Source organism: Piliocolobus tephrosceles, chromosome 10 (assembly GCF_002776525.5).
Source record: "Piliocolobus tephrosceles isolate RC106 chromosome 10, ASM277652v3, whole genome shotgun sequence".
NCBI classification, from domain to species: domain Eukaryota; kingdom Metazoa; phylum Chordata; class Mammalia; order Primates; family Cercopithecidae; genus Piliocolobus; species Piliocolobus tephrosceles.
In genome coordinates this window covers 36,125,886-36,148,253 of record NC_045443.1, presented here as the reverse complement: position 1 = coordinate 36,148,253, position 22,368 = coordinate 36,125,886, and the positions used below count along the sequence as shown (strand labels likewise).

Genomic DNA, 22,368 nt, shown 5'->3' with positions numbered 1-22,368 from the left:
CACACCATTAAGTTGTTTACAATATTTTAGAAATATCTGCTATATATTTTTTGTTAGTTTATTAATTCCCAATTTTTAAAGTTGTGTCCTTTATCTTCTCTATTAGAAGTAATCAATTATATTAATCAGGCCAGACGCGGTGGCTCACGCCTGTAATCCCAGAACTTTGGGAGGCTGAGGCAGGTGGATCACCTGAGGTCAGGAGTTTGAGACCAGCTTGGTCAACATGGTGAAACAACGTCTCTACTAAAAATACAAAAAATTAGCTGGGCATGGTGTCACACGCCTGTAGTCCCAGGTACTCAGGAGGCTGAGGCACGAGAATCGCTTGAACCCAGGAGGCAGAGGTTTCAGGGAGCTGAGATCGCACCCCTACATTCCAGGCTGGTTGACAGAGTGAGACCCTGTCTCAGAAAAAAAAAAAAAAAATTATGTTAATCATTCAAATTTTGTCTTTGTTAAAATTCTCCATTTTCTCTTCTATTTTCATTTATGTCTTGTCTTACATTTATCGTATCTTTTCTGTTACTTCTTTGAGTTTATTGTGTTGTTCTTTTTCTAATTTGTTAAATTAGATCCTTATGTCATTAATTCTCAACTTTTCTTCATTATAATAAACATTTAAATTTAAAATAAATGTATCTGTATAAATTATAAGTAGTATTTTTATTACTTACATTACTCTTCTAAGTATAATGTTTTCAAATTTCTATTAGAAGTGTTTTTAAATTTCTAAATATTTGAAATTATTTAAATTATATTTTTGTTATTATTTTCTACTTAATTGCATTTTAATTAGAGAATGTGGTACTAGAATTTAATTCCATCCTGGCTTTTGAAATTCCAAAAATTACACATTTGATTTTTTTTGTTTTAATTATGTTTACTTCTTTCTTTGCTCACCATTCCTCTCACAACACAGAAATTTCTGAGATCACTTTCCTCGCCTAAGTTTCTTTAGTGAGTTTCTTTTGTAATATCATCCCAAAAATACGGTATTGAAAGTAGAGGAAAGAAAGCCCAGCTCACCTACAAATGAGTGATGCTTACATTGGCAGCTGCCCCAAAGAGCAATAATGGAAAGAAGATACTGGAATGACATCTACAAAATGCTGAGAAGAAATAACTGTTGTATTAATCCATTTTCATACTGCTATGAAGAAATTCCTGAAACTGGGTAATTTACCAAAAAAAAAAAAAAGCTTTAATGGGCTGTTAGTTTCACATGGCTGGGGAGGCCTCACAATCATGGTGGAAAGTGAAGGAGGAGCAAAGACATGTCTTACATGCCAGCAGGCAAGAGAGTATGTGCAGGGAACTTCCCTTTATAAATTCATCAGATCTCGTGAGACTTATTCACTATCACAAGATAATGTGATAGTGGAAAAAACTACCTATGGAAAAAACCTGCCTCCATAATTCAGTTACCTCCCATGACATGGGGGGATTATGGGAACCACAACTCAAGATGAGATTTGGGTGGGGACACAGCCAAACCATAACAACTGTCAAATATTGAATTTTATATTTCAGTGAAATTGTCTTTCAAGGGAAAGGGGGAAAAAAAAGAGAAAATATTTCCAACAAATAAACACTGGAAAAAATTACTACCAACAGAGGCAATATTTGAAAAGATAATGGATGATAATTTTCATGAATTATTGCAAGACATACAATATTTAGATTCAGGAAGCCAAAAGATCATAAACAAGATCAATAAAAATCAATCCACAATTTTCTCATTCTCCCTAATCATTCTAGACCCTTGAATGAAACATACACAAGGTCTTCTCACTCTATTCTTCACATCTCTTAAGATCTCTTTAACTATATTTCATCCCTTTGTCTTTTTTGTGCTATATTCTGTTATTCTTCTAGATCTATTTTCTAGGTCCATCTTTCTTTCTTCAGCTAGGTATAATTTACTACTTAATCCATACACTGGGTTTTTAATATTAATTATTATAGCTACATTTCTAAACCTCTATTTGGTTCCTTTCAAAATCTGATTGGCCAGTTTCAATTGTCTTTTTTTCTGTCCTCCTATTTTCATTTCCATTTCCATTCCACCGAAGTGTTGAGAATGGGAAAAATTGGGAGTGTGGCTATGATTTCCAATAAGAAACTGTGTCTGTTCTGCCCTGGTAAACCTATTCTATTCCACTGGTAAACCTCTTGCATCATGAAGATATTGAAAGACACTTTCCACAACAAAATGGAAATCTCTCCACTAATGGCATACATTTCTGTGATAGCAAAATGAAATTGTCAAACCTTTCTCTATTATATATGTGCCAACCAGATGTCAATATTTGTTTTGTTTTCTTCACGTAATTTCATTCAATACTCTCTACATCAGTCGTTTCACTTATTGCTCTTTGTGATATTAAGTGACATCTCCCTTTTACTATTTATAAAGTGAATTTCCTGTATTTCAGCATTTTTGGTTTGTTTGTTTGTAGTAGCTGGCTACTTGAGTTTCTCAACAAAGATGTGATTTACAAATATTTTGCTTCTAAAAATGTAACTTTCTGGAAAAGGCAAAACTATAGACAGTTTGAAAAGATAAGTGGTTGACAGGGGTTCAGTGAAAAGAAGGGAAGGATAAATAGATGGAGTACAGGGGATTTTTAAGGCAGTAGAACTGTGCCGTATGATACTGTGAACCCTGAATATCTGAGACAAGTCTTAGTTAATTTAGAAAGGTTGTTTCGCCAAGGTTGAGGACGTGGACCTTTGACACCAACCTCAGGAGGTCCTGAGGACATGTACCCAAGGTGGTCAGAGCACAGTCTGGTTTTATATATTTTAGGGAGACATGAGACATAAATCAACATATGTAAGATGAACTTGTCTTGGAAAGGCAGGAGAACTTGAAGCAAAGGCAGAACAACTCAAAGCCAGGAGGGGACTTCCGGGTCATAGGTAGATAAGAGACAAAAGATTACATTCTTTTGAGTTTCTGATTAGCCTCTCCAAAGGAGACTATCAGATATACATGTATTTCAGTTAGCAGAGGCGTGACTTTGAATAGAATGGGAGGCAGGTTGACTCTAAGCAGTTCCCAGCTTGACTTTTCCCTTTAGCTTAGTGATTTTTGGGCCCCAAGATTTGTTTTCCTTTCACACACTGTAATGTGGATACATGTAATTGGACATTTGTCAAAATTCATACAAGGTATACCTCAGAGATATTGCGGGTTTGGTTGGAGCACTACAATAAGGTGAATATTGTAATAAAGTAAGACACACAAATATTTTGGTTTTCCAATGCATATAAATATTATGTTTGGGCTGGGCATGGTGGCTAACGCTTGTAATCCCAGAACTTTGGGAGGCTGAGGCGGGCAGACCACTTAAGGCCAGGAGTTGGAGACCAGCCTCGCCAATATGGTGAAACTCCATCTCTACTAAAAACTATGAAAAATTAGCTGGGCATCATGGAGGGTGCCTGTAATCCCAGCTACTTGGGAGGCTGAGGTAGGAGAATCACTTGAACCCGGGAGGTAGAGGTTGCAGCGAGCCAAGATGGTGACATTGCACTACAGCCTAGGCAACAAGAGTGAGACTCTATCACACACACACACAAAAGCTATGTTTGGCTGGGTGCAGTGGCTCACACCTGTAATCTCAACACTTTGGGAGGCTGAGGTGGGCAGATTACTTGAGCTCAGGAGTTTGAGACCACCCTGGGCAACATGGCAAAAATCCATCTCTAAAAAATAACAAAAAAAATTACCAGGGTGTGGTGACACACACCTGTGGTCCCACCTATAGAGGGATGCCTGCAGGGGGTGCTGAAGTGGGAGAACTGCTTGAGCCTGGGAGTTTGAGGCTGCAGTGAGTCGTGATCACACCGTTCCAAGCTGGGTGACAGTAAATCAATGAATAAATAAATAAATAAATAAATTTTATGTTTTTCTGGGTGTTGTGGCAAGTCTCTGTACTCCCACTCCTACTTGAGAGGCTGAGTTGGGAGGATCACTTGAGTCTAGGAGTTCGAGGCCAACAAAGTGAGTTGGTCTCTAAAAAAAATTATTTTTACACTATACTATTGTCTATTAAATGTGTAATAGCATTATGTCTAAAAATATACATATCTTAATTTAAAAATATTTTATTGCTGGGCACAGTGATACATACCTGTAATCCCAGTTTCTCCAGAAAATTGCTTGAAGTCTAGGAGTTCAAGGATGCAATGTGCTACGATTGCACCTGTGAATAGCCACTGCACCAGCCTGGGCAACATAGCAAGACTTCATCTGTAAAGCAAAAATAATAACAAATAAATAAATAAATAAAACTCTATTGGTAAAAAATGTCAACAATCCTCTGACCCTTCAGTATGTTATGATCCTTTCAGAGGGTCTTGCCTTGGTGTTGAGGGCTGCCAACTGATCACACTGGTGGCTGCTGAAGGTTGGGGTGGCTGTAGCAATTGCTTAAAATAAGACAACAATGAAGCTTGCCACAATGACTTCCTTTCATGAAAGATTTATCTGTACCTTGTAATGCTATTCAATAGTTTTTTACCCACAGTAGAACTTCTTTCAAAATTGAAGTCAATTCTCTCAAACCCTGCTGCTGCTTTATCAACTAAGTTTATGTAATATTATAAATCCTTTGTTGTCTTTTCAGTAGTACAGCATCTTCACTGTCTTTACTTATCTATAAGAAGCAACTCTTCATCCATTAAATTTTTATCATGAGATTGCAGCAATTCACTCACATCTTCAGGCTCCTCTTCACATTTTAGTTCTTTTCTATTTTTACCTTATCTGCAGTAACCTCCCCCACTGAAACCTTAAACTCCTGAAAATCATCCAAAGTCCTGTTGATGTTAATATTTTGACATCCTCCCATGAGTCATGAATATCCTTAATGGCGTCTAGAATGGTGAATCCTTTCCAGGAGATTTTCAGTTTACTTTACCTAGATTCATCTGAGGAATTACTATCTATGACAACTATAGCCTTACAAAATGTATTTCTTAAATAATAAGACTTAAAAGTCAAAATTACTCCTTGATCCAGGGTTTCAGAATGAATCTTGTGTTAACAGGCATAAAAATATTAATCTCCTTGTATATCTTCACCAGTGCTTTTGGGTGATCACGTGCATTATCAATGAGCAGTAATATTGTGTAAAGAACCTTTTTCTGACTAGTAGGTCTCAACAGTGAGCTAAAATATTCAGTAAATCATGCTGCAAACCAATGTGCTGTCATCTAGGCTTCCTTGTCCCATTTACAGATCACAGGCAGAGTCAATTTAGTATAATTCTTAAGGGCCCTAGGATTTTTGAAATGAAATGGTAGATGAATATTGACTCCAACTTAAAGTCACCAGCTGCATTAGTCCCTAACAAGACAGTCAGCTTGTCCTTTGAAGTCTTGAAGCTAGGGAATGACTTATCCTCTCTGGCTAAGAAAGTCCTAGATGACATCTTCTTCCAATAGAAAGCTGCTTCATCTACATTGAAAATCTGTTGTTTAGTGTAGCCACCTTCATCAGTTATCTTAGTTAAATCTGGATAACTTGCAGAAGCTTCTACATCAACACTTGCTGCTTTGCCTTGCACTTTTACATTATAGAAATGGTTTCTTTCTTTAAACCTCATGAACCAACCTCTGCCAGCCTCCAACTTTTCCTCTGCAGCTTCCTCACCTCTCTCAGCCTTCATAGAATTAAAAAGGAATTTGGGCCTTGCTCTGGATTAGGCTTTGGCTTAAGATAGTATTATGGCTGGTTTGATCTTTTAGCCAGACCATTGAAACTTTCTCTATATATGCCATAAGGCTTATATGAAGCAATAAGACTGTTTCACTTTCTATTCGTGTGTTCACTGGAGTAGTACTTTCAATTTCCCTCAAGAACTTTTTCTTTGCATTAATAACTTGGCTAACCATTTGGTGCAGGAGGCTTAACATTTGGCCTGTCTTGGCTTCCAACATGCCTTCCTCACTAAACTTAAGCATTTTTAGCTCTTGATTTAAAATGAGAGATATGCGACTCATTCTTTCATTTGAATGCTTAGAAGCCATTTTAGGGTTATCAACTGGGCTAATTTCAATGTTGTGTCTCAGGGAACAGAGAGGTCTAAAGAGAGGGACAGATGTGGGGGAGTGACCAGTCAGTGGAACTGTCAGAACACACAACATTTACTGATTGAACCTGCAGTCTTATATTGATGTGGTTTGTGGCAGTCCCCAAACAATTACAATAATAACATCAAAGATCACTGATCACAGATCAGTGTAACACATGCAATAATAAAGACTCCTTCCACTGTCCAAGATGCCAAAATGAAAGAAGGCCAAGAGGAGGAAGGTGGCTCCGGACCCCGCTGTTGGGAAGAAGCAGGAGGCCGAGAAAGGTGTGAATCCCATTTGAGAAAAGGCCTAAGAATTTTGGCATTGGACAGGACATCCAGCCTAAAAGGGACCTCACCCCCTTTGTCAAATGGCCAGGCTGTATCAGTTTGCAGTGGCAAAGAGCTATCCTCTATAACCTGCTAAAAGTGCCTCCTGTGATTAACCAGTTCACCCAGGCCTTGGAGCACCAAACAGCTATACAACTGCTTAAACTGGCCGAGTACAGACCAGAGGCAAAGCAAGAGAAGAAGCAGAGCCTGCTGGCCCAGGCTAAGAAGAAAGCTGCTGGCAACGGGGACGTCCCCACTAAGAGACCACCTTCCTTTGAGCAGGAGTTAACACTATCACTACGCTGGTGGAGAACAAGAAGACTCAGCTGGTGGTGACTGCAAACGACTTGGATCCCATGGAGCTGGTTGTCTTCCTGCCTACTCTGTGTCACAAAATGGGGGTCTCTGACTGCATTATCAAGGGGAAGGCAAGACTGGGACACTTAGTCCACAGGAAGACCTGCACCACTGTTGCCTTCACACACGTTAACTCGGAAGACAAAGGAGCTTTGGCTCAGCTGGTGGAAGCTATCAGGACCAATTACAATGAGAAATATAATGAGAGTCACCATCACGGGGAAGGCAATGTGCTGGGTCCCACATCTGTGGTTTACATTGCCATGCTGGAAAAGGCAAAGGCTAAAGAACTTGCCACCAAACTGGATTAAATGTATGCTGTTGAGTTTTCTGTATGTGAAAATAATTAAAAATAATACAAACTCTCAAAAAATAATAATGAAAAAGCTTTGAAATATTGGGAGGATTACCAAAACCTGACAGAGATATGAAGTGAGCACAGGCTGTTGGAAAAATGGTGCCAATAGACTTGCTTGACACAGGGTTGCCAGAAACCCTCAATTTGTAAAAAATGCAGTATCTGTGAAGCACAATAAAGTGAAGTACAAAAAATGATGTATGCCTGTACAATACAAAGAATTAACACTAATGTAAACTATGGACTTCAGTTAAAAATAATGTATTAACATCGTTTTATCAGTTGTAACAAACGTACCACTAATGAAAGATATTAGTAATAGGAGGAACTAGAACGTTGAGCGGATATATGGGAACTTGGTTCTTTCCACTCAATTTTCTGTAAACCTAAAACTGCTCAAAAAATGAAGTCAATTAGTTTTTTTTTTTTTAAAGGCAACTTTGAATTTAAGTTGCTCTGAAGTTCTGCTTGCTGCTTTACTTCTAGATAGAAAATACTTCGATTTAATAGTAGAAAGCATCCATGTTGCTTTTTCTGTGAAAATCTGATTTTTTTTTTTAATCAGAGAGGTTATCATTCTTTTTTTGAAAGTATGATGAATTTTATAACAGATTATGCACTGGTATGTAGATATAAATTGATAGCAGAAACAGTACAACTTACTTTTCCTATATTCATCATCAAAATTCCTATTCTTTTAAAATTTTGACTGCTTGTGTGGTTACCACACTCTCAGATTAATTTGTCCCAGCATGTAAAGACTCCCATGCTAAAAGCAAGTATTTTGGAAAATGTCATTTCTACTTTTTCTCTTTTAAGGCCTGTGTGAAACATATTTCTGCTAGAAAATGTTCTCTGACACTATACTTTACTAAATTACTGCCTAATGTTCTGAATTGTGCTCACTCTTCTCTCTGACTTCTCTTTGCAGCCAATAATAGCAGAAGCTCTTAACTTTATGCTAGACACTGTATGTGCTAAGCATTTTATTTACACTAATTTGATTTTGAGGATAATCCTTCCTGGTAGGTAGTGTGATTTCTAGTTTATGAAACTAAAGAAGCTAGGATTATGAATTAGGTCTTACTGAACACAAAAGCCTTCTGCTTTCAAGGACTTTGCTGTATGTGTTTTGCTTGCACTGAACCCTCACAGCATCTCTACTATTTTGTAAGTGTTAAGCTCTTGCCTGTGTGCATGTTGTATAACCACAAGGAAATGGTAAACTCGGAAGGGAAAGCACCATAAGTCCTATTTCTTTATCATCTGCTACTCCCAGTGCCTGCTGAATTCTTAGTCTAGTACTTTGTCCTGAAAATGCTGATGACCAACTCCAAAACTGATTTTTTAATTTTTTTAAATTACGGGCTCATCAAATTCAGAAAGACTGACTGGGTGCAATGGCTTATGCCTGTAATCCCAGTACTTTGGGAGGCCAAGGCAGGCGGATCACTTGAGGTCAGGAGTTCAAGACCAGCCTGGCCAACATGGTGAAACCCCATTTCTACTAAAAATGCAACAAAACATAACAAAACAAAACAAATTAGCCGGGCATGGGAGCGCGTGCCGGTAGTCCTAGCTACTCTGGAGGCTAAGGCAGGAGAATCACTTGAACTAGGGAGGCAGAGGCTGCAGTGAGCCAAGATCGCACCACTGCACTCCAGCCTCCGTAACAGAGCAAGACTTTGTCTCAAAAAAAAAAAAGAAATTCAGAAGACTATTGCTTTCCACTGAAATATTTTTATTTAGTAAATTCAAAAACTCAAGCACCAGTGCTTTCTTAAAATACAAAAATTCAGTAAGATAAGAGAATGTCTTAAAGTGTTTTTGATTTGCAAAGTTTTTCTAATATATATAATCTCTTTTAATTTTCACAATGCAACCATATAGAATTTTCATTTTAAAATGAAAATTATTATGCAAATATCTAAGTAACAAATCTGTACTTGTACTAGCTAAATCTATAAAATTAAAAATAAATACAATAAAAATTCTGAAACTCAGAGAAGTGAAGTGACTTGTTTGCACTTGGTAGTAATTAGGTGGATTCATACTCCAGCCTAAGTCCTCTGATTCCAGAGAGCAGATTACTCAATAATTCACAGTTTGTATGTCTGAGTGTGTATTTATTTAAAAGTTTTTATTACAGCCAAATTATCATCCAGAAAGGTTGCTACCAGTTGATAGACAATGTAATGAAATGGTTAGAACATTGACTCTAGAGCCACTTATTAGCTGTGAGACCTCAGTATAAGTTACTAAACCATACTGTGCCTCAGTTCAACTGTAAAATGTGGATGACAATATAGCACCTAATCATAGGGTTACTGTGAGGATTAAATGAATTAATATATGGAAAACACTGAGAAGAGCGTTTGGCACAGAAGTGCCAAACATTGCCAACATTTGTGATTCTATCAGAAAGCCATTATTAATAACAATCTAAAGGGTCAAAAATGCCACTGACTTTTTGCCTTATTTTGCATTTTCCTAATTATTACTAAGGTGAGCACCATTTTGTGTTGTTGTTGTTTGGTATGATCTCTTTTGTGAATGGTCAGCCCATATCTTTTGCTCATTCTGTAAACTTTTTTTTGGTCTCTTCATTTTGATTTGTAGGAGCTTTATCTATTCTTGGGCTGGGTGCAGCGGTTCACATCTGTAATCCCAGTACTCTGGGAAGCCAAGGTGAGAGGATCACTTGAGCCCAGGAATTTGAGACAAGCCTGAGCAATATAGGAAGACTCCTTCTCTACAGAGGCTGGATGTGGTGTTGCACACCTGTGGTCCTAGCTACTCAGGAGGCTGAGGTTGGAGGATACCTTGAGCTGGTAAGGTGGAGACTGCAGTGAACCATGATTGCACCACTGCACTCCAGATTGGACTATAGAGTGAGAGTTTGTCTCAAAAACAAAACAAAAAATATTTTGGATATGAACCCTTTGTAATACATATATAGCAATCTTTTGCTTTGTCACTTATTTTTAACTTTGTTCAAGTTGTCTTTTTTTGTAGCAGTTTAAAACTTTTATGTACTCAACTTGTCAAGCTTTTCTTTTAAAAACTTTTGATTTGTATCATATATTTTATATTTACTTCTAATACTTACATAGTTTTGGTTTTTATATGTGGGTATTTTATACCCTAAAAATTAATTTTTGTGTATGGAGGGAGGGATCTCCCTCTTTCTCTCCCAAATGAGTAGGCATCATCACATGAGTAATTTGGAGCTTGATAATCTGTTCAAGCTTTATCACTTGTAATACTCACCCCTCAAATCTTCTCTCTGGTTTCCCTTCTGACCTCTTTCTAAAAGATAGGGATATTTTAATATCCTGATGATATTTTCTATCATCAGAGAGTGAGAGTGACAGAGAGAGAGAGCTGGTCTGCCTTCCTTTTTTTTTTTTTTTTTTTTTTTATAAGGGCACTAATCTCATTATGAGGGCCACATACACATGATCTCATTATGAGGGCCACATCCACATGACTTCATCTAATGCTAATTATCTCCCAAGGGCCCCATCTTGAAATATTATCATATTGGAGGTTAGGGCATTAACATATGAATTTGGGGGTGGGGGACACAAATATTCAGTCCCTAAATTCCATCCTTGGTCCCCCAAAATATATGTCTGTTTTCCATGCAAAATACATTCATTCCATCCCAATAGCATCAAAAGACTTAACTAATTCCAGCATCAACTCTAAAGTCTAAAGTTCAAGGTCTCATCTAAATATCATCTAAATAAAATATGGATGAAACTGGAGGTATGATATATACTGAGGCAAAATTCATCTCCAGCTGTGAACCTGTAAAATCAAAAAAGTTATATGCTTTCAAAATACCATGGTAGAACAGGCATAAGATAAACATTTCCATTAAAAAATGGTTATTTCAGAAGAAAGAAAGGAATGACAAGTCCCAAGTAAATCCAAGACCTGGTAAGGCAAATTTTCATTAGATCTTAAGGCATGAGGATAATCCTCTTTTGCTTGATGCTCTGCTCTCTGGATGCACTGTGGTGGCTGCATTGCTCCTTGGTTCCAGGTCAGGGTCCCACCCCAACAGCTTTAGGCAGAGGCCGTTTGGCTGGTTGAAACTAAGGTAGTGGCCTTGATCACCTTCTTAATCACCTTCAGGTTCATTGTTGCCTCTTCTTGATGAATAGTGCATGTTTGCAGACAAACGGCACTATCATCCCATCCTATCAAATCCAAGAGGTCTAAAAGGCTTCCTTTATTTCATCCCGTCTCTATCCCCTTCAGTTCAAACTTGCAGTGTTTCTCTTTGTATAATTCCATAAACTCGTTAACAAGTGATAGCCTAGCAACACCTCTGGTATGCTTTTCACAATATGCTTTCTTATTTTTGCAATATGGTCAGCTGAGAACTTCCTAAATCTTCAAGTTTTGGGTTTTCTTGTGTGTAACAATTCCTTCTTTAATTCCTCTCTCTCCATTCACGTTTCACTATAAGCAATCAGGAAGAACTAAGCCACTCGTTCAACATTTTGCTTATAAATATCCTTAGCAAAATATCTAGTTTCATTGCAAGCAAGTTCTACCTTCCACAAAACACTAGTATACAATTTAGTCAAGTTTTTGTCACTTTATAACAAGGGTTGCCTTTCCTCTAGTTCTGATAACAGGTTATTCACTTCCATCTGAGACCTCACAAGAATCACTAATGCCCATATTTCTAACATGTGCCTCAAAACTCTTCCAGTCTCTACCCAGTACACAGTTCCAAAGCCACTTGCACAAATATGTTTAGATATTTGTTACGGTAGTACCCCACTTTTTGGTACCTAAATCTGTTTTAGTCTGCTTGGGCTGCCATAGTAAATACCTTAGATTGGGTGGTTTAAACAGTGGAAATTTGTTTCTCATAATTCTGGAGGCTGGAAAATGCAAGATCAAAGTGCTGGCCTATTCATTTCCTAGTGAGGGCTTGCTTTCTGCCTTGCAAATGGCCACCTTCTCACTGCGTCCTTACATACCTTTTTGTGCATGTGTAGGGAGACAGAGACAGAGAGAGGGAGAGCAAGCTCTCTAGTGTCCGTTTTTACAAAGGCACTAATCCCATCATGAGGGCCTCATCCTCATGGCCTCATCTAATCCTAATTATCTCCCAAGAACCCTGTCCCTTCATACTATCACACTGGGTGTTAGGACTTCAACATATTAATTGGGGAGGTCGTGGGGACACAAACATTTAGTCCATAACAGTTACTATTACAGGGCATCAGGTCACACGTTGCTCATGGCTTTCCAACTCAGACAGCCTTAGGACTGGTCTGAGTTTCCAAGGAGAGAACAAAGGTCTTCTTGACCCTTCAAAGCAACATTGTGCAGTCTGGAGAATTTGTCATCATCTGCTACCTTGAAATTAAGCCTATGAGAAAGCAAAAGCTTTCTCATAGAGTACCTGTTGTACGCAGTAACACTTTGTGGATTTGGGAATACCAGTAACTTGGCTCTACTTTCCAGCAAGAATGGCATACAGTGTAGTACCCATTGTGGCTGGGAGAGTAAGGAGCATTGTAGCCATTCTTCTTTATGGTTACCAAGTGGATTTCCCTCTCAAAGTCCATCTCCTTCAGTGTCTGATGCATGCCACGTTCTGGAGATAGCACCAGAGACCTCACCTACAGGGCCTGGGCACTGCCATCCTGGCCTTGGCCTCTATCTCAGGCTTAGGCCCCAGCCTGTCAAGACATGACATTTTTAAAGCACTCCACCCACCCACCAGTAAAAACAAAACAAAATAATGTGGTGTTTAGATTAATTAGGAAATTAAAATAATTAGAGAATATCATTATTGATGCATGATGTTGCCAAAAACATCAAATATGCATTAATGAGGACTACAAGAAGCTGTGACAAGCAATCAAAAATAATAATCCATCATGGTTCACATGTTTGCATACTCTTCTATGTAAATTCATAGAATTTTATTTATATTTAAATTTATAATTTTATTTATATTATATTTATTTATATTTAGACTTTTTCCGAGTCTAATATCTCACTTCAGAATATGATAGATATTTAGTGTGGTGAAACTTTCCTTTTGTGTGTGTGTGTGTGTGTGTGTTACTCTGAATTGCTTCACAGATTTAAAATAAGCAGGATCAAAATAAAACCTGTGGGCACATCTACATACCCTGGATGTGCAGTAAAACGTGCTGCCACTTAATTGATAAAACTGTGTTCCAAGAGTAGCTAGTGTTTCCTTAACTAATATTCATGATAGTTAACATTTGGGCTTGAAGAAGTTGCCATTTATTCATCCTTTTATTCAGTAAACAGTTATAGAACACCCTCTTTGGGCTACTGCTTTATAGCAAGCACTGGACACCAAGTAGGGAACAGGATGCAGAATCTGTACTTTGTTAGAGGTTAGAGTCAAGTGAGTGGAGTTTACTGCCAAGTAGGACAGAAAAAATAATACATTGAGAAGACATGAATTTAATAAAGAACAAGAATTATGAAAGTGATCCAAGTGGAGGTAAGTTTAAACAGGAGGGTCAAACTGTTACAAGGATAGGGAAATTGTGAAAATAGCATGGAAATTTCAGGTATGGGGATGGCAAATACAGTGCTTAGAAACAAACGATATATACATATATATATATATATTTTTTTTTAGAGATGGGGTTTCACCATGTTAGTCAGGCTGGTCTCAAACTTCTGACCTTGTGATCCGCCTGCCTCAGCCTCCCAAAGTGCTGGGATTACAGGCATGAGTCACTGCGCCCAGCCTTGCAAACTATACTTTCATTTCAATTTTGAAACTACACTAGTCTATGGATTCCTTATCAAGTTAGTAGGAGTAGTAAGGAATTGATATTTGTGGAAGTGTTTTAGAGAAATGCATGTGTATATGGCACATGACACCATTATGGTAGGTAATCAAGCAGACATGAGCAAGGCAGGAGAAGGCACCACCTGCCCCACCAGGAATGTCAGGCGACTATCAGGTGATGGTCAGGTGGTGGTTAAACTGCCTCGAAAATAATAATTGGTTGCAGCCAGCAACAGGGAAAGGCAGTCTCCCAACAGACAGAAACAACTTAAACTGATAATCCACAGCTTCCCGATAAGATCTCAGGAGTTGGGTGAGTGACCTCATGCATACGCACTAAGAGGCAAAATGACAGAGTTTAACTGGTTATGACCTTATAGGAACACTCAACTGGTAAGAGAAAAATGCCTCAATGAGCACGTGCACAATGTCAGGAAGCACACTGCACATGTGGCCCCTCCCAAGTGTTGGCAACCCACTGCACATGTGGACAGCCACTCCAAAAAAAGAATCGGGGAGAAGAGATAACAGAAGACACTGGAAGAATACCAATATATAAAACCCCAAGTCAATGGTCAAACTATTCTCATGAATCTCTCAAGTCGCTGGTTTGGCCCTCTTCCAAGTGTACTTTACTTTTGTTCCTGCACTGAAACTTTTCTTGTGTGTGTGTATTTTTTTTTTTTTTTTTGTATTTTAGTAGAAACAGGGTTTCACCGTGTTGCCCAGGCTGATCTTGAACTCCTGAGCTCAGGCAGTCCACCCACCTTGGCCTCCCAAAGTGCTAGGATTACAAGCGTGAGCCAACGTGCCTGGTACTGCTCTGAAACTTTTTAATAAACTTTCACTCCTGCTCTAAAACTTGCGTTGGTTTCTCACTCTGCCTTATGCCCCTCGGTTGAATTCTTTCTTCCAAGGAGACAAGAATTGAGGTCGCTGCAGACCCATGCAGATTTTTCACTATTAACAACACTACTAGTATTTTGATTTTATACAGTCACTAGTTTTTCTTTTTTTTAAACCAAATACTCAGAAAAATATTTCCAAAATCTTGATGATAGAAAATGAATTCACAGGTAACTTGATAGTTGTTCTGGTATACAGATGCTAATGTGTGGGATGAATTAAGGAGAGGACAGGTTGGAGACAGGCACCTCCTGGGAAGATAACGCATTAGTTCTGGCAACAGCTTGAGGTTTGAGTTAATAGTTCTTTTTACGTCCTACAAAAATAAAATTTATATCTTTATATTTTAATATTGAATAATCAAAATATGTAAGTACTATTAAAAACCATAGTTTTATGTTCTTTCTAAAATTCTAACTCATATTTTATCATAGTACAATGCTTTTCATACATAGTTTTCTAAGTTTAAAATATTACTAACAACTATACTTTGGACATTTATAAGGTTAAAAGTTACAATAAGCTAACATTAATTTATTGAAGAAAAATTTTAATTAATTTACGGTAGCCTAAGAATACAATGTTTATAAAGTCTGCAGTATTGTGCAGTAATGTCCTAGGCCTTCACATTCACTCACCACCCACTGACTCACCCAGAGCAACTCAGTTATAGTCCTGCAAGCTCCATTCATGGTAAGTGCCCTACACAAGTGTACCATTTTTTATCTTTTATACCATATTTTTACTGCACATTTTCTATGGTTAGATGTGTTTAGATATACAAATGCTTACCATTTTGTTACAATTACCTGCAGCATTCAGTATAGTGACATGCTATATACACCACACAACCTAGATGTGTAGTAGGCTGTATGGTCTATGTTGGTGTAAGTACATGCTATAATGTTTGTACAATGACAAAATCACCTGAAGATGCATTTTTTAGAATGTATCCCCATCATTAAGTGACACATGACTGTGTATACACATACACATATACACACAAGTATAGGTGTGTACATTAATTTATTTTTTCTTTGTTTTAAAGACAGGGTCTCCCTCTGTCACCCAGGGTGGAATGTGGAATGCAGTGGCACAGTTACAGCTCACAGCAACCTCAAATACTTGGGCTCAAGCAATTTTCCCTCCTCAGCCTCCTATGTAGCTGGGACTACATGTGCACCCCACCCTGCCCAGTTAATTTTTTATAAATTTTTTTTAGTGGCTAGGTGCAGTGGCTCATGCCTGTAGTCCCAGTACTTTGGGAGGTTAAGGCAGGTGGATTGCTTAAGCTCAGGAGTTCGAGACCAGCTTGGGCAACATGGCAAAATCCTGTCTCTCCAAACAAACAAACAACAAAATGGATGCCTGTGGTGATATATGCCTGTAGTCCCAGGTACTCTGGAGGCTGAGGTGAGAAGATGGCTTGATCCTGGGAGATAAAAGCTGCAATGAACAGAGATTGGGCCACTGCACTGCAGCTTGGGTGACAGAGCAAGATGAAGGAAGAGAGGACGGGAGGAAAGGTGGGAGGGAGGAAGGGATGGGGAGAATAGGAGTGCTGGGTCTCCCTATGATGCCCAGGCTGGTCTCAAACTCCTGGTCTTAAACAATCCTCTCACCTCATCCTCACTAAGTGCTGGGATTACAGGCATGAGTGACTGCACCCAGCCTTAACTTATTAAAAAAAATGACTTACAAAAAGTTGTAAAATAGAACACACAGTTCCCATATGCCCAGGGGCCCTTATATAACAATTTATGTAAGTATGCCATAATTATCAAACCAGAATATTCGCATTTGTTTACAAAATGTCCTTGTTCTGTTCCAGGGAACCCAATCTAGGATCTCCCTTTGCATTTAGCTGTCACGTCCTCTTAGTTTTCTATCTGTGACTGTTTCTTTGTCTTTCAAGACCTTGGCACTTTTAAGAGTACCGATCATTTATTTTGTGGAATGTCTGTTAGTTTGAGTTTTTCTGATGTCTTCTCAAGATTTGTTTGAGGTTATGCATTTTTTGCAAGAATATCAGAGAAGTGATGTTGTACCCTTCAAAGTGCATCCTATTAAGAGGCACAGGATGCTCATATGTCTTATCACCAATGATATTAACTTTGATTTCATACCTGAGATGCTGTCTGCCAGGTTTCTCCACTAGAAAATTATTTTTTTGGTCTGGGCTCATTGAAACATCTTAGGGAAAATATGTTGACAGTATGATAATCTTTTTTCTCATAATACTTTCATCCACTAATTTTAACATTTGTCAATTATTTCTTGTCTATAACAATTATTACTGGGATGTTCACCTAATAGTGATTTTCTATTTCCATCATACCTTCTATATTTATTAATTGGTATACTCTTATTCAAAGAAATAGCTACCCTTTCACCCTCATTTATTTATTTCTTCCATGATTTATTTAAATCCAAAGAGTTGGATTTCAGGCATGAGCCACCACACCCGGCCAGACACCTGGCTTTTCTTTCCCCTATCCTATTCAAACTATTCTCTCACAGTTACAATTAGCTTTGCTGATGTGATAGATCCACTGATTCCTTCCCTGTCTTCATTCCTTTGGGTTCGTCTAGTACCTTGATGCTCTTGTTCTGCCTTTATTTTTGTCATGTTACTTCCAACCCAAGTGTTCTTTCTACCATATGCTTTCTATTTCCTATCAGACGAGTTTTCCTTTCTTCCCACTCAACTTGCCTGTTTCTGCTAATATCCTAGTATCTAATATCCTGTTTCTGCTAATATCCTAATATCTCAATTGCCTAGATTTAGGAATATTTTTTAAAACCACTCATAAATTCGTAATCCGATTGGAAGGACTTCAAGAGGCCCTTTAGTTCACATTTCTCCCTCATCCTTCCTAGTTGCTTTCATCTTTTTGATGATACCATCAAAAAGATGCTTTCATCTTTTTGATGATATCTTCAGGGAGTGTTTTTCTAGCCTGTGACTGAGCATTTTCAATGGCAGGAAATTTAATACCTAACCTCCTATCATTCTTCTCCTGTGTTGCGAATTCCTATTCATTTTTCCTTTTAGAATGTCTTTGATTTATAAGTTCTACTTCTCCATTTTTACCATATTCACTATTAAGATGCCTAGTTCAGGTCGAGCATGGTGGCTCATTTCTGTAATCCCAGCACTTTAGGAGATGGAGGGCAGATCCCTTGAGGTCAGGAGTTTGAGACCACCCTGGCCAACATGGAGAACCCCATCTCTACTAAAAATACAAAAATTACCTGGGTATGGTGGCATGCACCTGTAATCCCAGCTACCCGAGAGGCTGAGGCAGGAGAATTGCTTGATCCTGGGAGGCGGAGGTTGCAGTGAGCTGAGATTGTGCCACTGCACTTCAGTCTGGGAGACAGAGTGAGACTCCGTCTCAAAAAAAAAAAAAAAAAAAAAAAAAAGAAAGAAAGAAAAAGAAAAAGGGCCGGGCGCGGTGGCTCAAGCCTGTAATCCCAGCACTTTGGGAGGCCGAGATGGGCGGATCACGAGGTCAGGAGATCGAGACCATTCTGGGTAACCCGGTGAAACCCCGTCTCTACTAAAAAGTACGAAAAAACTAGCCGGGTAAGGTGGCGGGCGCCTGTAGTCCCAGCTACTGGGGAGGCTGAGGCAGAAGAATGGCGTTAACCTGGGAGGCGGAGCTTGCAATGAACTGAGGGCCGGCCACTGCACTCCAGCCTGGGCTACAGAGTGAGACTCCATCTAAAAAAAAAAAAAAAAAAAAAAAAGAAAAAAAAAAGAAAAGGAAAAGAAAAAGCCTAGTTCAGGCCATGTCATAACTAAAAAAGTATGACAGTATGATCTAGTGACCTGAGTGTCCCCAATCCATATCATAGACTTGGACTAGATTCATAATCCTTTTTAAAATCTTATTTTACTTTACACATTTAAAAACTCCTGCCTTTATCTTATCACTCTTCCACTCACAAAGTTTAAAGCATTTCCTGTATTTTCTATTAGTCTAAACTCCTGTACTGTGAACACTGTACCTACCCCCTGACTTCTCATTGACATCAAAAAAACACCTTTTGTTGTTGTTGTTGTGGTGGTGGTGGTGGTAAGTGCATAAGCAAGTGTGTTTAGGTGCTGCCATGATCTTGTTGTTAATTTATTGTCCATCAACATCTTACTGTGTCCATATCTTTTTTTAATCCCTATTGTTAACATCGCATTTAGAAACAAGTCCTTTAAAGAGTCACTTGGGCCAAAAAGGGAGTTTAACAACAATTTTTCTATCAGAAATGGTTTTTCACTCTGCACGACTGCAAAAATTAGAGGAGTAGCTTAGCATTATAAAATCAATACAAATGTCATCAGTTTCTCCTGGTTGGGAAGGCTTCCTTGGTAGAGCCTACTGTGAAATAACTGGTCTCAGAATCAATCAAGGAGATGAAAGCAGAGTTTTACTTTGAGTTAGGTAAAGCATCTTAGATAGGTAACATGCATATTTTTGCTTAAAAAGCATCAATTCTACCAAATGGGTACCTGCATAGGGAATATTGAGGTATCTAGATGTTAGGACTTTGTTTCTCTACTGCAGCTTAAAAAAAATTGTTTTTTTGAGGGGAGGTAAATCTAAGCACATGTTCAGTGAAGAAGTTAGGGAAATATATATTATCCCCAACTTAAAAGACAACTTTATATTTTTAATTGATAGAGGTTTTTGGAAATAGAATACAGATGAAAAATTTAGGGCTTTATTAATCTTTTGACTCAGGGTATCCAGAACCATGAGAATTCGAAAAGTATCCATGTGGCGGTAACAAGAAAAGAAAATGTTTAGGACAAAAAAAAAAAAAAAAAAAAAAAAAAAAAAAAGGCAGGAACTCCAATCAACAGATAGGGGGAAAGAATGGTGGTATTGATTAATAAATAAAAGATGAAGGGGTGGTAAATGGTGAAATGTTCTCTCTTAAAAATGGCTCATAAAATTATCTTTCAGTGATTCAGTTCATAATATTCTTAAAAAAAATTAAAAAAAAACAAACAAACAAACAAAAAAAAAAAACAACAACACACACACAGAATGAAGTCCTAATGAATGACTACCCCAAACTGCCTATCAGATTTGGTCCTGCACAGTTAAGAAAAAAACATACTTCTCTTACAAATTTGGCTTGAGATTTTGGCTCAGAACCAGCATGACTTAATAGTTGTAATTTGCATTTGAATGCAATTAACTGGGCCAGTACTTTGAGGGTAATCAAGCTGCCTGCAATACACATATGCTGCAAACTCAATAAATGTCCAAAGCACTGGAGGGGAGGCTTTATTCTTTGAATTTGCCTTATACAAGGAACTCAGGTCCACGTCCTTAAATTCAGTTAGATTTCAAACTCTGATCTTAAATGTGAACAATGAAATCTAAATTTTATCTAATTGTTTATTCTTAATGAATAAAAGTTGAGCTTCTTGTCTTTTTTTTCTTAGAATTTCACTGCTTTTCAGAAGTGATTTATATTATTTAAAAATTTCAACTAGTATAAGAAGATGCAAAGAAGGAAAATAAATTTTCTCAAACCCTTATATCCAACCCAGAAATAACTCCCACCCTATTCAAAATAAATAAAAATAAAAAGAGAAAATATGTATATAGTTAAAAGTTTGATTTTTCAGTAATGTTATGAGTCATTAAAATGAGTTTATAAAATGTTAAACTGCTTTTATTATAAGATAAATTACTACAATTAGAATTTAAGATCATCTCATTATTTCAGCACATATTCTTCACAGGCAAACACTTGTTATACCACAGGCTGAGATTTTTTCTAAGTCCCAAAAATAAAATGATAGTGAAACTAACAGTAAAGGACAAAGAACTCAGAAAAGGGAGTCAAGATACCTGAATTTTAATTTATCTCTACCATTAACTTACAGTGGTGGTGGTGGTGGTGGTGGTGTGTGTTGGGAAGTAGGTGGAACTGGTGTGGTAGTGAATTTTCCTCTCCACAAAATTAATAAACTTAATTTCATTAAGTTTATTAATAAAGTTTATTAAGTTTATTAATTTTATTAAGTTTATTAATAAGGGCTGAGGCGGGAGGATCACTGAACCTGGGATATTGAGGCTTCAGTGAGCCGTCATCATGCCACTGGATTCTAGCCTGGGCGATAAAGCCAGAACCTGTCATAAATAAACAAACAAACAAACAAATAAATGTACCCACCTTCTAGGTTGTTGAGAGAATTAAGTGAAATGACACTTGTTGGGCACTTAGCTCCATGCACTGGCATGATGAAAGAGCCCTATGCATGTAAATACTTTTCATTGTTAGTGGGGAAAATGTACACACACACACACACACACACACACACAGACTCATAAATAATCACTGAAGGAAAACTGATATTTCTGATTGTGGCATTAAGGGTTAGCTTTCTAAAGATTTTTCCAAAAATATTTCTGAAGGGATGGTTGTCTAGGCATGCTTTTCCAAAGCCAGCTGTTTGCATACAAAATTATAATCAGATCTTTTTCTTTTCATCTTTCTGCTAGCAGCCAAAAGGAAGAGTCAAATAACTTTTAATGACTGATTAGAATGTGGAAACTAGAAAACACAGGGTAGATGGCCTAGAGGGAGAAAACCAGTGAGATAGTTACACTAATGCATGCTGTAGCTTCTTTTCAACTGCCTCTTTTTGGCTGCCTTACAGTAGGTGCTGTAATGAATCTTTCTTCCAAATGTACCTAAGACAGGTGCAGCTGCAGCATCAGTACCTGCTTTAAAAAACAATGTATTTATACAAATATTTAATTTTTTATTTATTTTGAGATGGAATTTTGCTCTTGTTGCCCAGGTTGGAGTGCAATGGCGTGATCTCGGCTCACTGCAATCCCTGCCTCCCAGGTTCAAGCAGTTCTCCTGCCTCAGTCTCCCAAGTAGCTGGGATTACAGGCATGTGCCACCACGCCTGGCTATTTTTTGTATTTTTAGTAGACATGGGGTTTCTCCGTGTTGGTCAGGCTGGTCTCAAACTCCCGACCTCAGGTGATCCACCTGCCTCGGCCTCCCAAACTGCTGGGATTACAGGCATGAGCCAGCATGCTGGGCAAAAATATTTATTATAAAATTAGTTTTGATGTGCCCTTACTGGGAGCTGGTGCTATGATTTACATATGATAAACAAAGCTCTTTAAACCCCTAAACAGTTCAATAAGCTTGGAAGTACATTACTTATAAAAAACTGAGACTAGAAAAGGCTTATATTTGTCCAAAGACATATAGTCATTCAGCTAATATTTAATGACCCCTAATATGTGTCAGACATTAAATTACATGTCAGACTGTTGAGGGAACTACAGAAATATCTGTGAATAAAGCAGAAATGATCCCTGCTATCTTGGATCCCATATTCAAATGCAGGGAGGCAGACAATAAACAAAAAATAAGACAATATCAGTTAGTGATAAGGGCTACAAAGAAATAAGAGACTGATATAATAGTACGTAAATGGGTGTACAGGGTCAGAGATCAGCGCAGTTACACAG

At 37.9% G+C, this 22,368-nt stretch overlaps 1 pseudogene; it reads left to right on the top strand.

The window, feature by feature from the left end:
- Positions 1 to 6,295: 6,295 nt before the first annotated feature.
- On the top strand, positions 6,296 to 7,090 carry LOC116418956 (annotated as a pseudogene).
- Positions 7,091 to 22,368: the final 15,278 nt, after the last annotated feature.